This window comes from Mustela nivalis (genome assembly GCF_964662115.1).
Source record: "Mustela nivalis genome assembly, contig: HAP1_SCAFFOLD_318, whole genome shotgun sequence".
Classification (NCBI taxonomy): Eukaryota; Metazoa; Chordata; class Mammalia; order Carnivora; family Mustelidae; genus Mustela; species Mustela nivalis.
This window is the reverse complement of record NW_028136328.1, coordinates 232,411-254,233: the sequence shown is the minus strand read 5'-3', so window position 1 is coordinate 254,233 and position 21,823 is coordinate 232,411.

The window sequence follows — 21,823 nt, the reverse complement described above, 5'->3', positions numbered from 1 at the left end:
AACCCTAACCCTCAACCTACCTAGCCCTAACCCTAACCCCACTTTAACAATAATCCTGACCCTCTACCTGACCCTGATCATAACCCTATCTCTGAACTTTGCCTATGTCAGACCTTAACCTTAAACCTTACCCTGGCCTTGACCTTAACACTGACCCTAACCCTGAATGTACACCTAACTCTGACCCCATCCATAATCCTGAACAGAATCGTAACCCTAAAGCTAACCCTGATTCTGAACCTACTCATAAAACAGATCCTAAACATAAAGCTGACCTTAACATAACCATGAATCTAACCCTGACCCTGACCCTAACCCTGACACTAAACCTGTCCCAAAGCTAACCCTGACCCTGACATGAACCTTGCCCCCAAACCAAAACTTGAACCTGACCCTAAATCTGACCATGACCCTGAACCTGACCCTAAACCTAACCGTCACCCTAACACTGACCCTGACCCTGACTCTGTTACGCTAACCGTGACCCTACTGTGAGCCTGACCCTAAACCTAACCATGAACCTAACCCTAACCCTGACCCCTACCCTAAGCCTTACGCTAACCCTGACCCCAACGACGTCTAAACCTAACCCTGACCCTAAGTCTTTCTTAACCCTAACCCTAACACTAACCTAGTCTAAACCCAGATCTGTTGCCTCCGGCGGGGACAACAGCTGCACCCAGGCCTCCCAAGGGCTGGGTGGAGTCTGAATGGGGGTCACTGGATGGGCAATGCATTGAGTGGAGTGTGAGCCTTGAGCAGCTTGCGCACCGGTGACTCAGGGAGCTCTGGTACAGCAGGAAGTTCGGTAAGGAGCCCCCAGGCAGTGGTGACCTCACTTCCCTGACGACAGAGCCCAACGGAATTGGAACCCACGTATCCAGGCAACCCATTACAAAGAAAAACCCCCTGCCCAGCTCATTTCTAGGCACATCCTAAAGGAAGCGACATGTTCTTCTGCTGTACTGAAGCCGAGAGGATGCAGAGAGAAGAGAGCTCGCCCGCCAGACACGTCGCCTCCCTTCAGGTCATATCATGTTTCCCCAATGCCTCAGACCCTTTGGCTAATAAAATCAAAAGGTGACACCAGGGGGCTCAGAGTCAGAGAGTCCCACACCTTCTGATCCACGGGTGTAGCCCTAGGTCTCTTCCCCGTTTCTGTGTGTGTGTGTGTGCCTCTGGGTGTCTGTGTGTCTGTGTGTAAAGAGGACCTTGCGATGCCGCCATCGTGGGAGGAGATGCCCCAAGCAGGATCAGGCTGATGAGGGTTTAGATGTCTGGTGGGCAAGTTATGTTCACACACCAGTTTAAGGCTGGTTAAGTGGGATCGGGTGGAGGGTCTACACCCTTCTGCACAGGGTTTATCCTGAGACCCTGAACGGATGGGTCCATGACCCAGGAGCGGGGCTAACCCTAACAGTAACCACTAACCCTGACCCTGACACTGACTGTGAGCCTGCCCCAAACCCTAACCCAAACGCTGACACTGACCCTGACCCTGACACATTATGCCCCGCCAATGCTTAAGTACGAAGAGTGTACAAACTCGCATTGTGACCCTCAGCGTGAGTCCTGTCCTCTAGTAAGTCCTCTCAGTGGCTGGACCATTAGACGTCATAATGGGCTTGCCATGCCCCTAGGCCCCAAGTTTTAACCAGCTTTCTGGTTGTCCCCTCGCCCCTCCCCAGGGCTCTGCTCTGGAAACTCTCTTTTGGTGGGACACCTGAGGTAAAAACAAAACAAAACCAACTCCTCCCATCTCAAAGAATAACCCCAAACTCTTCGGATCGTGCCAAATGCCCAGAGAGGAAGACTCATCCATGGCCCAGGAGGCCACCCAGACATTCCACAGCCATCAGTGACACAATATCCAGAGACAAAATCTTGAGCAAGCGTCTCACACTTGCCCCCTTGTTCATATCCTGAAGAGTTCTCCTCACTGTCTGTAGATCAGTCCTGCAATACCTACGACCCGAAACCTAAGCCGAGTTTGTGTTTTCAGACAACTGTCCCCACAGCCCTGGCCCACAAAACCTACAGGCACAGGTTCTTGGAGCCAAACCTGAGGACTGTACCTGGGAATTCTGCCCATTCCATTGGCCACAAACCTAGAAATAGGATGATAAACCTCCAAAGTGCCCGGGGCCATCCCAATAGTGTTGACTGCCCAGGAAAAACAAGGGCGGTCTGACACCAGCTGAGCATCTACCTGCACTTAGACCCGTGGACAGATGTCCCCAGAGGTAAATTGCAGTGAGCAGGCCCCCTAGATCCTAATCGGATCCATTGCTTTGTTGTCCAGGCCTCTCTCCTCAGAGGCCTGGATTCCAATAGCAGCATATGGCTGTTTCTTGATGCACCCATCAGAAGAAATCTCGTCTCCACGTGGGAATCTTGCACGTTGGAGCTGAGTCAAAGCCTCTGGTTAGGAGAACCCTTCAGGGACCCTGTACCACTGCCTCATTCCAAGTTCTCCATAGACACAAACCCACATTAGGACAAATCCACAAGAGAGTCCATTTCAACTCAACCCTCTCAGTTTCTCCCCCAGATCCAGCAGATCTAACCTGTCTTGTGACTAGGACACAAGAGGAATGAGAGTCGGGCTTCCCAGCCATCCATCCTTAGAACCCTACTCGGAATCGATCCGTATGGGAAGTCCTGGAGCCAACCAACAGGTCTCAATCGCCCTGCAGAAGAATCTTTACGGTTTGGAGCATCTCACAACTCCCATCGTGGGAAAAATTTCATGGCCTCGTGATCCACCACCTCTTCATGAAGAGGGCCATAAGGGACAAATACTCCAACCTGAGCGTTTCTCAGATCCTCACCTGATTTCAGATGCACGAGATCTTGTTTCATCTGCAGAGCATACCTGCCATGTCCTTGCCCAGACCCTAAGGTTTTTGTGTTCTCAGACTTCTGTCCTCAACTCCAGGCCCACAAGCCCTCCAGTTTGGCAATTCCAGAACTACAATGCAGCCCTCTGCCTGCCCTCCAGAAGAAAAAACATTGCCCTCTGGGGCTAACCAGAAACCCCTGAAATATATGGGGGAAATATCCCTAGAAAAACAGCTATAATAACTGGTTGCTCTTTATTGATCCAGATCCTGCGGTAGGCAAAGAAGAGCTGGTTTTAGTCAGGATGATCTCCGTTTGTCTTCATGATCTGGCATTTCCTGCAAGCCAGGCATGGGGCTCTGCACTATAGCTGCAAATGCTGGGGGGCCCTCACTGTCCCTTTTCTCTTCTCAGGGGGACAACGGGCATGTCCATGGTGCAGTGTGACAGGCTTTAACACAGGGAGATAAAAGACTGCCAAGGGTAGGTTGGAGCTGGGAAAAGCCACTTAGGAACAGATTTTCAGGGGAGGTGATAGACAAGGGCAAAGCGAAGAATGAGGATGAGTGTGTCAAGTTTCAAAGGGCCAGGAGGCAGCACAGTGCATTCGGGAAACTACAGCAAGTTCATGATAACCGACAGCTGATCTGGCAGCATCACCTGGGGATGGAGGCTTAGCCCCGGGGTTAACACTGGGGGTGAGATGGTTTGTATACTATGCCGTGGAGGTGAGGTACTACACTGTGGGGACACAGGGAGCTACGGGAGGATTTCAAATATCAGAATCGTAACCATAATAGTGTATTTAATTGCATCCTAGCTTTCATGAAGGGTAAGATGCACTATAGTTTATGTTCGACTAAGAAAGAGAAATGCTGTCAGTTAAACTAGGATATGTCATCAAGTGCAAGGTGATTGCCATCTTAAGAGATATTAAAATGGGGGGGTGGAAAAATATTAGAACTATAAATTGTGGTACTAGAATAATTAAGAAAAGTTCGAACACTTGGATCAACTAAAAAAGTGATTATTGCTTACCATGTGCCCCAAACTATATTAAGTCTTAGAACAAGAGATGTTCTCATCTTGATGCCGCGCAGCTGTTAGACCCAAGGTACAGAGGGCAGTAGCCAACGACCAGCAGGCCCCAAGTGACATGTGAAGACTCTAAGAGCAACTGCCTTTGAGTGAGGAAACGGTTGAGATTGGGCTTTATGAGGTAGAGAATTATTAGCTGGGAAAGTAGGAAAATTGACACAGAATCGGAATTGATGCCCCTACATGACAGAGTTGGTGAAACTTCCCTTCTCAGAGATCTTGAGGCTCCTCAGAAATGTATTTTTCATTTTGGACAGAACATTCAGGATAAATATGATCTGTTCGAGTTCCTGGTTCTCTCATCAGGACTGTTTCTTAGGCTTCACTGGCACAAGAAAAGGGTTTTCATAGTCCAGGGTAAATCCTGACAAAAGGAAAGCACGGTATCTATGAAAAACTAACCACTCAGAAGAGAACAACAGATAAAAGGCCAGAATGACCTGACCCTGCAGGATAGGTAAGGCTGGTCCGGCAACAGGGGTAGAGGGGAAGTGCCCATCTCCTGCTAGAAGAGATAGAGAATTCCCCTTCCGGAGAGACCACCAGGAGAGGAGAGCAGTAGGTGCTGATGGTGAATATTTTAATCAGCCGAGAAGGTCATAATGACAAAGTTCCATGATCAGAGTAAACATATGGGATTAAAAAATAAAAAATACGGGGGGGAGGAGTCAAGATGGCGGAGAAGTAGCAGGCTGAGACTGCTTCAGCTAGCCGGAGATCAGCTAGATAGCTTATCTAAAGATTGCAAACACCTGAAAATCCATCGGCAGATCGAAGAGAAGAAGAACAGCAATTCTGGAAACAGAAAAACAACCACTTTCTGAAAGGTAGGACCGGCGGATAAGTGAATCCAAAGCGACGGGAAGATAGACCCCGGGGGGAGGGGCCGGCTCCCGGCAAGCGGCGGAGCAAGGAGCACAAAATCAGGACTTTTAAAAGTCTGTTCCGCTGAGGGACATCGCTCCAGAGGCTAAACCGGGGCGAAGCCCACGCGGGGTCAGCGTGGCCTCAGGTACCGCAGGGTCACAGAAGGATCGGGGGTGTCTGAGTGTCGCAGAGCTTGCGGGTATTGGAACGGGAAAGCCGGCTGCAGAGACGGAGCCGACAGTGAGCTCACAGCTCGGTGTTACCTTGAACCGATCGCAGGCTCGGTGAGCTCGGAGCAGGGCCGGAGGTCAGGCAGACGGGAGTGACTGGGCGCGGTTCTCTGAGGGCGCACTGAGGAGTGAGGCCCTGGGCTCTCGGCTCCTCCGGGCCAGAGACCAGGAGGCCGCCATTTGTGTTCCCGTCCTCCGGAACTCTACGGAAAGCGCTCAGGGAACAAAAGCTCCTGAAAGCAAACCCGAGCGGATTATTCACCCCGGCCCCGGGTAAGGGAGGTGTAATTCCGCCTGGGGCAAAGACACTTGAGAATCACTACAACAGGCCCCTCCCCCAGAAGATCAACAAGAAATCCAGCCGAGACCAAGTTCACCTACCAAGGAGTGCGGTTTCAATACCAAGGAGAGCAGCAGAATTCCAGAGGAGGAGAAAGCCAAGCATGGAACTCATGGCTTTTTTCCTGTGATTTTTTTTTAGTCTTGCAGTTAATTTAATTTTTTCTTTTTCATTTTTTTTTTCTTTCTTTTTCTTCTCGCCTTCGGGCAAAATTTTTTTTTTTTAACTGTTACCTTTTTCTTTTTTAACGATTTTTTACTTGTTTATCTAATATATATATTTTTTCTTTTTTACATTTTTCTCAGGTGTTTTCTTTTTTTAAAAAAATTTTTTTTTCTTTTCTTTTTTTTTTCTTTTCTTTTTTCTTTTTTTTTTTCTTTCTTTCCTTTTGAACCTCTTTTTATCCCCTTTCTCCCCACTCATGATTTTGGATCTCTTCTAATTTGGTTAAAGCATATTTTCCTGGGGTTGTTGCCACCCTTTTAGTATTTTACTTGCCCCTTCATTTACTCTTATCTGGCCAAAATGACAAGACGTAAAAATTCAACGCAAAAAAAAGAACAAGAGGCAGTACCGAAGGCTAGGGACCTAATCAATACAGACATCGGTAATATGTCAGATCTAGAGTTCAGAATGACAATTCTCAAGGTTCTAGCCGGGCTCGAAAAAGGCATGGAAGATATTAGAGAAACCCTCTCGAGAGATATAAAAGCCCTTTCTGGAGAAATAAAAGAACTAAAATCTAACCAAGTTGAAATCAAAAAAGCTATTAATGAGGTGCAATAAAAAATGGAGGCTCTAACTGCTAGGATAAATGAGGCAGAAGAAAGAATTAGTGATATAGAAGACCAAATGACAGAGAATAAGGAAGCTGAGCAAAAGAGGGACAAACAGCTACTGGACAACGAGGGGAGAATTCGAGAATTAAGTGACACCATAAGACGTAACAACATTAGAATAATTGGGATTCCAGAAGAAGAAGAAAGAGAGAGGGGAGCAGAAGGTATACTGGAGAGAATTATTGGGGAGAATTTCCCCAATATGGCAAAGGGAACGAGCATCAAAATTCAGGAGGTTCAGAGAACGCCCCTCAAAATCAATAAGAATAGGCCCACACCCCATCACCTAATAGTAAAATTTACAAGTCTCAGTGACAAAGAGAAAATCCTGAAAGCAGCTCGGGAAAAGAAGTCTGTAACATACAATGGTAAAAATATTAGATTGGCAGCTGACTTATCCACAGAGACCTGGCAGGCCAGAAAGAGCTGGCATGATATTCTTAGAGCACTAAACGAGAAAAACATGCAGCCCAGAATACTATATCCAGCTAGGCTATCATTGAAAATAGAAGGAGAGATTAAAAGCTTCCAGGACAAACAACAACTGAAAGAATTTGCAAATACCAAACCAGCTCTACAGGAAATATTGAAAGGGGTCCTCTAAGCAAAGAGAGAGCCTACAAGTGGTAGATCAGAAAGGAACAGAGACCATATACAATAACAGTCACCTTACAGGCAATACAATGGCACTAAATTCATATCTCTCAATAGTTACCCTGAATGTTAATGGGCTAAATGCCCCTGTCAAAAGACACATGGTATCAGAATGGATAAAAAAACAAAACCCATCTATATGTTGCCTCCAAGAAACTCATTTTAAGCCCGAAGACACCTCCAGATTTAAAGTGAGGGGGTGGAAAAGAATTTACCATGCTAATGGACATCAGAAGAAAGCAGGAGTGGCAATCCTTATATCAGATCAATTAGATTTTAAGCCAAAGACTATAATAAGAGATGAGGAAGGACACTATATCATACTCAAAGGGTCTGTCCAACAAGAAGATTTAACAATTTTAAATATCTATGCCCCCAACGTGGGAGCAGCCAACTATATAAACCAATTAATAACAAAATCAAAGAAACACATCAACAACAATACAATAATAGTAGGGGACTTTAACACTCCCCTCACTGAAATGGACAGGTCATCCAAGCAAAAGATCAGCAAGGAAATAAAGGCCTTAAACGACACACTGGACCAGATGGACATCACAGATATATTCAGAACATTTCATCCCAAAGCAACAGAATACACATTCTTCTCTAGTGCACATGGAACATTCTCCAGAATAGATCACATCCTCGGTCCTAAATCAGGACTCAACCGGTATCAAAAGATTGGGATCATTCCCTGCATATTTTCAGACCACAATGCTCTAAAGCTAGAACTCAACCACAAAAGGAAGTTTGGAAAGAACCCAAATACATGGAGACTAAACAGTATCCTTCTAAAGAATGAATGGGTCAACCGGGAAATTAAAGAAGAATTGAAAAAAATCATGGAAACAAATGATAATGAAAATACAACGGTTCAAAATCTGTGGGACACAATAAAGGCAGTCCTGAGAGGAAAATATATAGCGGTACAAGCCTTTCTCAAGAAACAAGAAAGGTCTCAGGTACACAACCTAACCCTACACCTAAAGGAGCTGGAGAGAGAACAAGAAAGAAACCCTAAGCCCAGCAGGAGAAGAGAAATCATAAAGATCAGAGCAGAAATCAATGAAATAGAAACTAAAAAAACAATAGAACAAATCAACGAAACTAGGAGCTGGTTCTTTGAAAGAATTAATAAAATTGATAAACCCCTGGCCCGACTTATCAAAAAGAAAAGAGAAAGGACCCAAATAAATAAAATCATGAATGAAAGAGGAGAGATCACAACTAACACCGAAGAAATACAAACTATTATAAGAACATACTATGAGCAACTCTACGCCAATAAATTTGACAATCTGGAAGAAATGGATGCATTCCTAGAAACATATAAACTACCACAACTGAACCAGGAAGAAATAGAAAGCCTGAACAGACCCATAACCAGTAACGAGATTGAAACAGTCATTAAAAATCTCCAAACAAACAAAAGCCCAGGGCCAGATGGCTTCCCGGGGGAATTCTACCAAACATTTAAAGAAGAACTAATTCCTATTCTCCTGAAACTGTTCCAAAAAATAGAAATGGAAGGAAAACTTCCAAACTCATTTTATGAGGCCAGCATCACCTTGATCCCAAAACCAGACAAGGATCCCACCAAAAAAGAGAGCTATAGACCGATATCCTTGATGAACACAGATGCGAAAATACTCAACAAAATACTAGCCAATAGGATTCAACAGTACATTAAAAAGATTATTCACCACGACCAAGTGGGATTTATTCCAGGGCTGCAAGGTTGGTTCAACATCCGCAAATCAGTCAATGTGATACAACACATCAATAAAAGAAAGAACAAGAACCATATGATACTTTCAATAGATGCTGAAAAAGCATTTGACAAAGTACAGCATCCCTTCCTGATCAAAACTCTTCAAAGTGTAGGGATAGAGGGCACATACCTCAATATCATCAAATCCATCTATGAAAAACCCACCGCAAATATCATTCTCAATGGAGAAAAACTGAAAGCTTTTCCACTAAGGTCAGGAACACGGCAGGGATGTCCATTATCACCACTGCTATTCAACATAGTACTAGAGGTCCTAGCCTCAGCAATCAGACAACAAAAGGAAATTAAAGGCATCCAAATCAGTAAAGAAGAAGTCAAATTATCACTCTTCGCAGATAATATGATACTATATGTGGAAAACCCAAAAGACTCCACTCCAAAACTGCTAGAACTTATACAGGAATTCAGTAAAGTGTCAGGATATAAAATCAATGCACAGAAATCAGTTGCATTTCTCTACACCAACAGCAAGACAAAAGAAAGAGATATTAAGGAGTCAATCCCATTTACAATTGCATCCAAAACCATAAGATACCTAGGAATAAACCTAACCAAAGAGACACAGAATCTATACTCAGAAAACTATAAAGTACTCATCAAAGAAATTGAGGAAGACACAAAGAAGTGGAAAAATGTTCCATGCTCCTGGATTGGAAGAATAAATATTGTGAAAATGTCTATGCTACCTAAAGCAATCTACACATTTAATGCAATTCCTATCAAAGTACCATCCATCTTTTTCAAAGAAATGGAACAAATAATGCTAAAATTTATATGGAACCAGAAAAGACCTCGAATAGCCAAAGGGATATTGAAAAAGAAAGCCAACGTTGGTGGCATCACAATTCCGGACGTCAAGCTCTATTACAAAGCTGTCATCATCAAGACAGCATGGTACTGGCACAAAAACAGACACATAGATCAATGGAACAGAATAGAGAGCCCAGAAATAGACCCTCAAATCTATGGTCAACTCATCTTCGACAAAGCAGGAAAGAATGTCCAATGGAAAAAAGACAGCCTCTTCAATCAATGGTGCTGGGAAAATTGGACAGCCACATGCAGAAAAATGAAATTGGACCATTTCCTTACACCACACACAAAAATAGACTCAAAATGGATGAAGGACCTCAATGTGCGAAAGGAATCCATCAAAATCCTTGAGGAGAACACAGGCAGCAACCTCTTCGACCTCTGCCGCAGCAACATCTTCCTAGGAACAACGCCAAAGGCAAGGGAAGCAAGGGAAAAAATGAACTATTGGGATTTCATCAAGATCAAAAGCTTTTGCACAGCAAAGGAAACAGTTAACAAAATCAAAAGACAACTGACAGAATGGGAGAAGATATTTGCAAACGACATATCAGATAAAGGACTAGTGTCCAGAATCTATAAAGAACTTAGCAAACTCAACACCCAAAGAACAAATAATCCAATCAAGAAATGGGCAGAGGACATGAACAGACATTTCTGCAAAGAAGACATCCAGATGGCCAACAGACACATGAAAAAGTGCTCCATATCACTCGGCATCAGGGAAATACAAATCAAAACCACAATGAGATATCACCTCACACCAGTCAGAATGGCTAAAATCAACAAGTCAGGAAATGACAGATGCTGGCGAGGATGTGGAGAAAGGGGAACCCTCCTACACTGTTGGTGGGAATGCAAGCTGGTGCAGCCACTCTGGAAAACAGCATGGAGGTTCCTCAGAATGTTGAAAATAGAACTGCCCTATGACCCAGCAATTGCACTATTGGGTATTTACCCTAAAGATACAAATGTAGTGATCCAAAGGGGCACATGCACCCGAATGTTTATAGCAGCAATGTCCACAATAGCCAAACTATGGAAAGAACCTAGATGTCCATCAACAGATGAATGGATCAAGAAGATGTGGTATATATACACAATGGAATACTATGCAGCCATCAAAAGAAATGAAATCTTGCCATTTGCGACAACATGGATGGAACTAGAGCGAATCATGCTTAGCGAAATAAGTCAAGCAGAGAAAGACAACTATCACATGATCTCCCTGATATGAGGAAGTGGTGATGCAACATGGAGGCTTAAGTGGGTAGGAGAAGAATAAATGAAACAAGATGGGATTGGGAGGGAGACAAACCATAAGTGACTCTTAATCTCACAAAACAAACTGAGGGTTGCTGGGGGGAGGGGGTTTGGGAGAAGGGGGTGGGATTATGGACATTGGGGAGGGTATGTGCTTTGGTGAGTGCTGTGAAGTGTGTAAACCTGGTGATTCACAGACCTGTACCACTGGGGATAAAAATATATGTTTTAAAAAATAAAAAGTTAAAAAAAAATAATAAAAAAATAAAAAATAAAAAAAAAATAATAAGAAAAAGATTTTTTTAAAAAGACTTTTTTCTTAAGGAATTTAAACAAAAGTCCTTTTTAAGAGACAGTTGGCTGTTTAAACCAAAAATACAACTCACTGAGAGAATTGCTGCATTATTTATTGGGGTAGAAAGGACCTGGAATGTAGAAAGACCTATTCTGCAGAGGAAAAAATAGAATCACTAACAGGCCTCATGCCTTGCACAGCCAGTGGCTAGAATCCCTGCCTCATGAGACCCTGTGCTAGAAGGCCGCTAGAACCATCTCAACTATGTTAGTCTTTCTTGGAAGCCAACAAGTGTTTGCCCAGTTAAGAGCACGGTAACAATCAGTCACGTTATGTTATAATGATTGTCGATATCTTTAAAAGCCTTGTCAAGTTCCTTTTTGAGTAACCTTCACCCACCCTTAGAGAAATTTATCTGTGGTTCACCTCTTTGAAATACCTCATTGTTGTTCCACATATTTCATAGCCAAAAAAAAAAAAGCTTTTTATTAACAAAGTGTTCAGAAGGGGGCGCCACTGTAAACAATGAGAGTTTTCGCTGCCGGGACGATTTTGTTGCAGAAACAGCTGAAAGCAATCAGGTCAGACAGAGCCAAGGGCTGGAGGGATTTTTAAAATGACAAAAACTGAACCAAATCTAACCAAAACAAAAATCAAAACCAATGGCCAAGATTTCAAGTTTGCTACTAAAGGCATGATATTCTCCTAAGACATGCGAGTGACTTGATCAATAAATTTATATATTTATATTTGAAGAAGAAGGAACTATTTGATGCAGCAAATCCACGTTGGTTAAAAATTACCAGATATGGGGGCTCCTGGGTGGCTCAGTGGTTTAGGCCTCTGCCTTCAGCTCAGGTCATGATTTCAGGGTCCTGGGATGGAGCCCCACATCGGGCTCTCTGCTCAGCAGGGAGCCTGCTTCCCCCCTCTCTCTCTGCCTCCCTCTCTACCTACCTGTGATCTGTCTGTCAAATGGGTAAATAAGATCTTTAAAAAAAGAATTACTAGATGTGAAATACATCGAGGGTATGGGAAGGAAAATGATTTCACCTGATCTGACTAGGAAGTGGTTGAAGCCTGAATTAAAGTGCTATAAAAAGAGTAAAGACCTGGGAAATATATGTGGAAAAAATCCCTAGACAAACAGCAATAATAACTGGCTGCCCTTTATTGATCCAGATCCTGCGGTAGGCAAGGAAGAGCTGGTTTTAGTCAGAGGATGATCTCCGTTTGTCTTCATGATCTGGCATTTTGTGCAAGCCAGGCATGGGGCTCTGCACTTGGGCTGCAAATGCTGGGGTGCCCTCACTGTCCCTTTTCTCTTCTCAGGGTGACAACGGGCATGTCCATGGTGCAGTGTGGCAGGCTTTACCACAGGGAGATAAAAGACTGCCAATGGTAGGTGGGAGCTGGGAAAAGCCACTTAGGAACAGATTTTCAGGGGAGGTGATAGACAAGGGCAAAGCGAAGAATGAGGATGAGTGTGTCAAGTTTCAAAGTGTCAGGAGGCAGCACAGTGCATTCGGGAAACTACAGCAAGTTCATGACAACCAACAGCTGATCTGGCAGCATCACCTGGGGATGGAGGCTGAGCCCTGGGGTTAACAGGGGGGTGAGATGGTTTGTATACTATGGCGAGGAGGTGAGGTACTACACTGTGGGGGCACAGGGAGCTATGGGAGGATTTCAAATATCAGAATTGTAACCATAATAGAGTATTTAATTGCATCCTAGCTTTCATCAAGGGTAAGATGCACTAGAGTTTATGTTCGACTTAGAAGGTGAAATGCTGTCAGTTATACTAGGATATGTCATCAAGTGCAAGGTGAGTGCCACCTTAAGAGATATTAAAATGGGGGGGTGGAAAAATCTTAGAACTATAAATTTGGTACTAGAATAATTAAGAAAAATAATACAAGAACACTTGGATCAACAAAAAAATTGATTATTGCTTACCATGTGCCCCAAACTATATTAAGACTCCAAAAATTTTATATCATTTGATAGGTCAGATATATATAAAATTACATTTAAAGTTTTAAAAATATCTGCAAATATTTTCATTTAAATGCAAATTTCAAAGAAAATCTACTTTTCCAAACACGACTTTTTATCCTATTGTGTTTTAATTTTGTCGACAACTGATAAAATGCTTAGCGAGACTATAAATGTTTGATCAAAAAAAATGATTAATAGATGTAGGTTCAAATTATTATGTTCCATTAAAAATGATTTAGTCTTTGATGAACATCTGTTTGGTAATATGTTGTATCCAGATATAGTAAATTAATGATATATATAAAATTATAGGGAAATGACACCTTCCGTTCCATTATGAGTAGAGCTTTTAAAAAGCTATTTGTCACAACCTGTCATCTTGTCATTATGTAGCATTAGGTAACATTTAAAAAATGTATACTCTTCATTTTGAAGTCTTTTAGAAATCTAAAATATGACTTTCTATGGTTTGTGTTTCCATATTACTTTATTGCCCGTTTGAACAAATCCACATGCTTTGATTCAAAGGTAATAAATTCCTCTTATTTGGAAAAATGATGTTTATTTTTGTTCTCTCACCCTTAGCAGGTGGTTTCATTTTAGCACACTTCAGAGTTATAATTTCATGCTTACTAAAAACATTTATTATGATCTACGTAGATGAATGAAACTTTTATTTATTAAATTATTTGCCAAAAAATAATCTGTTATTTTTAAAAATGTATTTCCTTTGAAGGGTTATTTTAGAGCATTCAGAGAGGATCTAGGAGTGTGGAATTATGCAGTTTTTAAGTAGGTATGAAATGGTTATTTATATGATTGTTTCTTTAAGGCTTATGTATATTGTCCATTATATGCTATAAAATATTTTGAAAGTAAATATAAGGCATGTTTTACATAGTTTATATTTTGGAAAAATATATTGAAATGACTTATGAAATTCAGTATACTCTCAACATTATTTTTTTCTGAAATTTACAAATTGTCTACTGAACCTATTATATGGCAGATATTTTCCAAAATGGTGGTATCATGTTATATGCCAACAACAGTTTAGATTTTTTGTTGCTTCTCAATCTAGCTCAGACGAAGTATAATTAGCCTTTATAATTTTAGCCATTCTAATAGATATGTAAGCATGTCTCATTATGATTTTAATTCGTATTTCTTTAATGTCTAAATGTTGAGAAATTTGTCATGTGCTTATAAGCCATCCATATCCTTTTGGTGACATGTCTCTTCCATTATTTCCGTCACATGTAAAATTGGATACTCTGTTTGGTTATTAGTAAGGTTTTTTATTTTTATTCATTTTTTTAATAATCAGAGTAGATGTCCATTATCAGATATATAATTTGCAAATCCCTTCTCCATCTTTACGGTTTCTCAATGGAGCTTTGATAGCTGTGTCTTTCAAGAAAGTGCTACTTCTTTCCTGGTACACGGAGGAATGACTAGAACATTATCAATGTTGACCTTTGCAAAGAAAATCATGGCTTAAGATATATGTAGTCTGCGGTTGTTGGGAGTGTTCTGTAATATCAAGCATATCTAGTTAGTTGATAATTTTGTCCAAGTCTTACATATCTTACCAATTTGATGACCATTTGTCTATATAATCTTAAAATAAAGGTGTTGAAATTTTTTTCCATTTCTCTTCTAAGGTAGAAGTTATGATTTTTGTTCTTAGTTTTTCCCTATATATCCCCAAATCTGTTATTAAGTATTAAAAGTCAAGAATTATTATACTCCCTGAGGAATTCATCCTTTTACTATTCTGTAATTTTGACTTGATCTTTATGTCTGATAATGAAATTTGCTTTAAAATCACTTTTCATTATCTTGATATAACCACCAAAGTTATAGTGTGATTAGTGTTAATATAGCATATTTTTTCTTTTACTTTTGAAAGCACTTCTATATTTAATCCTGACAAAAAAAACAAAACAGCTTTTTAGCTCTGGAAGCACATTTCTAAATTATCTTTTTTTTTTTAAATGAAGCAGTAGCAATTTTTGTTAAGGGAACTAAACTGAAAGTAGGTTTAGAAATTTATTTATTTATTTATTTATTTAAGAAAAGATTTTATTTTGTTTATTGACAGCAAGAGAGAGAAAGAGAGAGAGAGAGAGTGGAAGCGCACAAGCAGGGGGAATCAAGTGCAAAGGGAGAGGAAGAAGCAAGCTCCTTGGGGTGCAAGTAGTCCCATGCAGGGCTGGAGCCCTGTACACTGGAATCATGACTTCAGCCAAAGGCAAACATCTGCTTAAACAACTGAGTCATCCAGGCACCCCTAGAAAATTTTTTTTAAAAAAGACCTTTTAAAAACATTTTGTTTCTTTCTTTTTTTTAAATATTTTATTTATTTGAGAGACAGAGAGATAGGAAGAGGAATTATAAGCAGGGCAGAGGGAAAAGGAGAAGCAGGTTTCCCACTGAGCAGAGAGCCTGATGTGGGTCTCCATCCCAGGACCCTGGGATCATGACCTGAAAAGAAGGGACACTTATGGAGGAAGCCACCCAGACACCTCTTTTCTTTGTTTTTAATATATGGCAACTGATGCTTCCCAGCCATGAGGAGCATATTACCCATTGATTAAGTCTTTGATAACAACCTATTTAAAAAGGTGTGTAAATATATACTTACTCAGATTTATACACTTTGTGTTTTCTTCATAGTTTGGGGCTGGACCCCATGGTCACAACACTGCTTTCAGCCTTTGCCTTCCCATCTTTGGATACCAGGTATTTGGTCAGCAAAGCAAATTAGTATCAAAATTAATAAGCCCTTGGCACCATATCTCTGGAGCAGGGGTTGCTCTTAGCCAAGGCCCACAGCAGTTGACCTCCCCTCGCTAGTGCTATAGCCCCAAGGACTAGGTCCCTGCCATCAGAACTCAGTCTTACATGTTATGCTAAGCAGACAAAACCAAAACAGGAAAGCTCCAACATCTTTCACTGGCATGCCTCATCTCCCACTCCCTCGACGTCCGGGCAGTACCAGATGCCAGGGAGGGGTCTTGGTCCAACATATGGGCAGGAAGGAAGTAGCCACGAGCAAGTACCTGCCTCTCTGTGCCTTTCTTTTATGAGCAGGTTGTAAGGAGGAGGAAGAGGAAGGGGAAGAGAGGTGAACTTCAAGGGGTGAAGGCCTCAGGTAGGCAGCTGGCTCCTGCCAGTAGGAAAGGGACAAAGGAGAAGGCAGTGAGTCTTGCAGGGAGGGTGGGGGGTAAGAATTACAGCTTATGACGGAATCTGGACAGGAGTAATAGGGATACTAGTCATTTGAGTCCACCATTGGCAAGCTGGGCTGGGTGTCAAGGCAGATAGGCCTCCCTGGGCAACGGCACATGAGAGAAGGTGGAATTCTTCTCTGAGGAGCAGGTTGAGCTTCAGGTGTTGGGAAAGCATAGACAGTATTGTTCCAGGGCCAAGGACAGGTCCAGGTACTCCTGGTTGGACGTTAAGGCCACAGTATGATCCAGGTCTTCTACCAGCAGCTTGAAGGCACCACATGCCAGCCACCCCTCATTATTGTGTATAACTCTCTGGTGCACTTATTGGCTTATCCATCAAATGACTCCTTCAGCAGCTTGAAAGCCACCTCCACAGGCACTCCAGGATATGGGAGGCTTCCAGATTGAAGATTTTGCACAGGATCACCCCAAAAGACCAGAAGTCACTCTGGTGGATGTAGCTCTGGTCAAACATGGCCTTAGGGACCATCCACTTCACAGGCAGTCCACTGTTGGTTGTCTTTTTATAGTAACTGATGTGGTGATATCTCTGGCAAGGCTGAAGTCTGAGATCTTCATCATGTTGTCCTTTGTCACCAGCACTTCCCTGGTGGCCAGGTCTTGGTGTATGCACTTCTTGGAGGCAAGGTACTCCATGCCTCAGGCTACCTGATAGGCACAGGATACCAGGTCCTTGGAGGAGAGTTGCTCTGCTGCATTGTGGCTGATATTGTAACAGTACTCCAGGTCAGGAGGCCTCTGGGCCTGCAGGTACTCCTGTATGTTGTCTTTGGAGGCATATTCCATGAGAGTGTACGAAGGACCATCCTGTGTGCAGAACCCAGCAGGTTGATGGTGTCCTTGTGCTGTCCAATCATCTTCATCATCTACATTTCTGAGATTAGGTTTAACAGGTCTTTCTCTGTTGCATCGGACTTCAACATCTTCACAGACACTTTAGTCAAATGGTTGGATTTGTCTTTGTCCAGCCCAATGGCCTCCTCCAACACCACCTGCCCAAAGTAGGCCTGTCTTAGGGGTCTGCCTAAACTGCCTACAACCAGCCTGTCTCAAGGCAGTTATGAACTCTAGATTATCCTCAAAAACATTAAACCACAAGCTAAAAATTCTATTCACTAGGTCTCTCTCGCAGTTCTAATTTTCTTATCTTTCATCATTTATCTTTTTCCTAATTCTTATTTTCAGTATAGTTTATTTTGCTTCCAGGTGTTTCCCCTGGTTTCTGTATGCTGTTTCATAGGGAAGAATTATCCTGTCATAAAATTATTTCTTGAGCATTCATTACATCTCTCAGTTAAAATGGGTTCTTTTATGGTATTGATTCATTTGAGTTTTCTCAAAATGGGAAGAATTTTCAAAATGGTGTTTTCCTCAAGGTTCAGAGTATGTCTTAGCCTCATCTTTAAGCTTTTTGAAATTCACTTTACAAATTCTTGTCCCTCTTTTTATCTTTTTAAAATAAAATGTTTTATTTTTACTATTTTTTATTTGAGTATAGTGATAGTCAGTGTTACATTGGTTTCAGGTTTTCAATATCTCCATACATTGTTCTATGATCACTACAAATATAGCCACCATCTGTCACCATATAACACTATTATAATATCATTGATTATATTCTCTACACTGTCCCAGATCTCTTTTTAAAATCTCTAATTTTTATGTTTTCTGTTATTCCAATTTTCAACCATCATTTTACATGGTTACTTTAATAAAATATGCCTGATTACACACTCTTTGCTGTAAACCTCTTTTTTTTAAAATTAACATATAATGTATTATTAGCCCCAGGGGTACAGGTCTGTGAATCGCCAGGTTTACACACTTCACAGCACTCACCACAGCACATACCCTCCCCAATGTTCATAACCCCACCACCCTCTCCCTACCCTCCCCACCCCCAGGCAACTCTCAGTTTGTTTTGTGAGATTAAGAGTCTCTTATGGTTTGTCTCCCTCCTGATCCCATCTTGTTTCATTTACTCTTTTCCTGTCCCCCAAGCACCCACATTGCACCTCCATTTCCTCATATCAGAGAGATCATATGATAGTGTCTTTCTCTGGTTGACTTATTTTGCTAAGCATAATACCCTCTAGTTCCATCCATGTCATCGCAAATGGCAAGATTTCATTTCTTTTGATGGCTGCATAGTATTCCATCGTATATATATATATACCATTCATTTGTTGATGGACATCTAGGTTCTTTCCATAGTTTGGCTATTGTGGATATTGCTGCTATAAATATTTGGTGCACGTGCCCCTTTGGATCATATACTAGTCTTCTTTACCTCTATCAGAAGCCCAGGAAGCTTTATTTATTTATTTACTCACATAAACACATGATCCAACACAACGTTTTTTGTTGTTCAAATGTATTATAATGTCTTACCGCCTAACACTATGCTTACTGTTCTCTTTCACTGTCTGACTAAATCCTCATCATCACTATGCCATTTAATGACAAAGAACAATTGAACTCAGAGTTCTCTCCATATCAGGGAATGAAGACTCCACCCTTCTGTTTGTGCAGGTAAAATAAATGTTGATATTGTCTGTCCTGCACATACCCCATCCTGTTCACCGGAATATTCACCATCAAAATATATACAAAATAAAAACCATACCTCACCACTTCTATTACCACCCAGCATGCTAAAAACACCATCATATGTTCCTGAATTATTGACTTGATTGATAGCCCCACTTCCACACATACTGCACTCCTTTCTCCCTGCAAATTTATTTTGGTACAGCAACTTAACCTAAAAATCAAGTCAGATGATTTTATTCTGCTGTTGAAAGTCTTTTGGTATCTTCCCCTTTCACATTAAATAAAAACTGAAGGCGTTTCAATGTACTAGAAGGTACAATACGTTCTTCCTCTCTCCACCACTATGAACTCCTCATTGGCCTCCTTGCTTTTCCTCAAAAGTAACAGACAAGCTGTTCACACAAAGTCTATATACTTACTTGCTCTGCCTAGAGCAATCTTTTCCTTTGATATTTGTATAACACCCTCCTTCACTTCCTGGGTCTTTGTGCAAATAACATCTCCTAAATGAGATATAACCACCCAACACAAAATAAAATTAACTTTCATCCCAGCATTCTCCAATGGCTTTTACCTTTCTTGTATTTCTTTGTAACACTTATCGCCATCAACCATCAATCATTATTCTATTACTGGTTTATTTCCTTATTTGAAACAGAGAGAGAGAGAATTGGGAGGGTGCGCAGAGGAAGAAGAAAACACCCCACTGCCTAGAAAGCCTGCTGGGGAGTTACATCTCAGGACCCTGAGATCATGACCCAAGCCAGAGGCAGTCACTCAATGGACTGAGCCACCGAAGCGCCCCTCTATTATTGGTTTATTTCACTATTATATTTCAAAAGAATGTAAGCTCTTTGTGGTCAGCTATTTTATATGTTTTATTAATTAAAGTATTCTCAGAAAGGTAGCTGGAAGATTGTAAGGGATCACTAAACTGTATTTTGTTGTTATTATTGGGCTCCTTTATGGGCTTTACCTCTTACGCTAGAAGTCTATCCTTCAGATGTAAGCAATAAGAATAGAACCCTGCTGCCGGGTTCAAATGAGTAAAAGGCCTGTATTAAGTGGATATTTTAAAAGCTAAATGAATGGCTTAATAGTTGTATATAGGGAGAAAGGGAACATATTTTCCACAGTTTAGAAGTGGAGTTCTTTTATAGAGTTCTTGTACAAGCCTACACTATTGAACGATAATGGGCAGTTGTACATTACAATTATACAAACACTTTGGTATTTATATCATTTTTTTGTAATTCATGACTGGATTATTTGATTCCTTAGGAGCATTACAGCATTTCAACTTTTCACGTTCAATAAACTTATTGGGGTTGCTACCTTTTTTATTCAAATGGAGAAATAGTCATGATTTAATCTAAATAAAGTGTTATTGATTGTGTTGTTTTCTAGGAATGAGTCGCACATGCTAGTTTAAAAGTTTTGTTAAATTCCCAAGTCTGTCACCGATAAAAGCCTTTTGTAGATTAGTAACTTGATCAAAACAGAAAAGTTATGTAACACTCAATTGTTATACTATCTTTGTTTCCATCTTGCATTGTAATAACGCCCATCTTAACTCTAAGACAAGTCATCGACAGATGGCTTTCTGGCATTGATGGCATGATATGAAATCTAGTATAACTAAAAGTTTTTGGTTTTAGTAGCATATAAATCAATTTAGAAAAATATATGTATTTGAATATAAGATAAAGTTTTAAATTATTTGGCAATAGTAAACTAAACTTTTTTTTGGTAAATTTTTATTTTCTAAAATTTCATTGAGCTCTTTTGCATATTGAAACAAGTTACAAAAAGTTAAGGTTTATTTACCCCAATTCAAAATTATTAGGAATATAATCATAGAGGTTGAAGTATTTAAAATATTGAGCCCAAAATATTTTATTAGGTAAATTCATGAATGCTGAGCATTCACTGTTAAAATATACTAATACTATTGATAGGCTGGTAGAAGCCTAAAATCAAATATTTATTAAATATTTATATCCATATCTTTTCATGGCTTGGTAATTCATTTCTCTAGCATTAAATAATATTCCATTGTTTGCATGTACTACACTTTATTTGACCTTTCACCTGTGGAATGATATCCTGGTTGCTTCCAAGCTTTTGTCAGTTATGAATAAAACTACTATAGACCTCTTTGTGGGTATAGATTTCATCTTCTTTGGATAAATACCAAGAACTGCTACTGCTGAATCATCTGGCAAGAATATGTTTAGTTTTGTAAGAAACTGCCAAGTTTTTTCCATTCTTTATTCTCAATAGACATGGAAGAACATTCCTGTTGCTCCACATCCTCACCAACATTTCGTGTTCTGTTTTCAGTGTTCTGAATTCTGGGTATGTACGGGTGTCTCTTTTTTGTTTTAATTTGCATTTTCCTGATGACATATGATGTGAAGCATCTTTTTATATGCTTATTTGCCATCTGTAATATTTTCTTTTGTGAGGTATCTGCTAAGGTCTTTGGCTCATTTTTAATCAGGTTTTTCCCCCCTTGTTGAGTTTTAAGGGGTCTTTGTGTATTTTTGATTAACAGTCCTTTGCCAGATGTGTATTTTGCAAATTTTTTCTCATAGTCTGTGCTTTGCCTTTTCATTCTCTTGGCATTGTGTTTCACAGAGTAGACATTTTAAAATTCAGTGCTTGTGCTTTTGTAGCTAAAATTATTGCCAAAACCAAGGTCATTTAAATTTTCTTCTATATTACCTTCTACATGTTTCATGTTTAGGTTTATAATCCAATCTGAGTTAATTTTTGTGAAGAGTGTATGATATCTGCCTGGATTTATTTTATTTTATTATTTTATTTTATTTTATTTTATATTTTTACATTTAGCTTCACCATTACTCCAGAACCATTTGTTTAAAAGATTGTATTTTGCTCTCTTGTATTGCTTTTGCTTTTATATTAAATATAAAATATAATTGATAATATATATTCTGTTCCTTTAATCTAG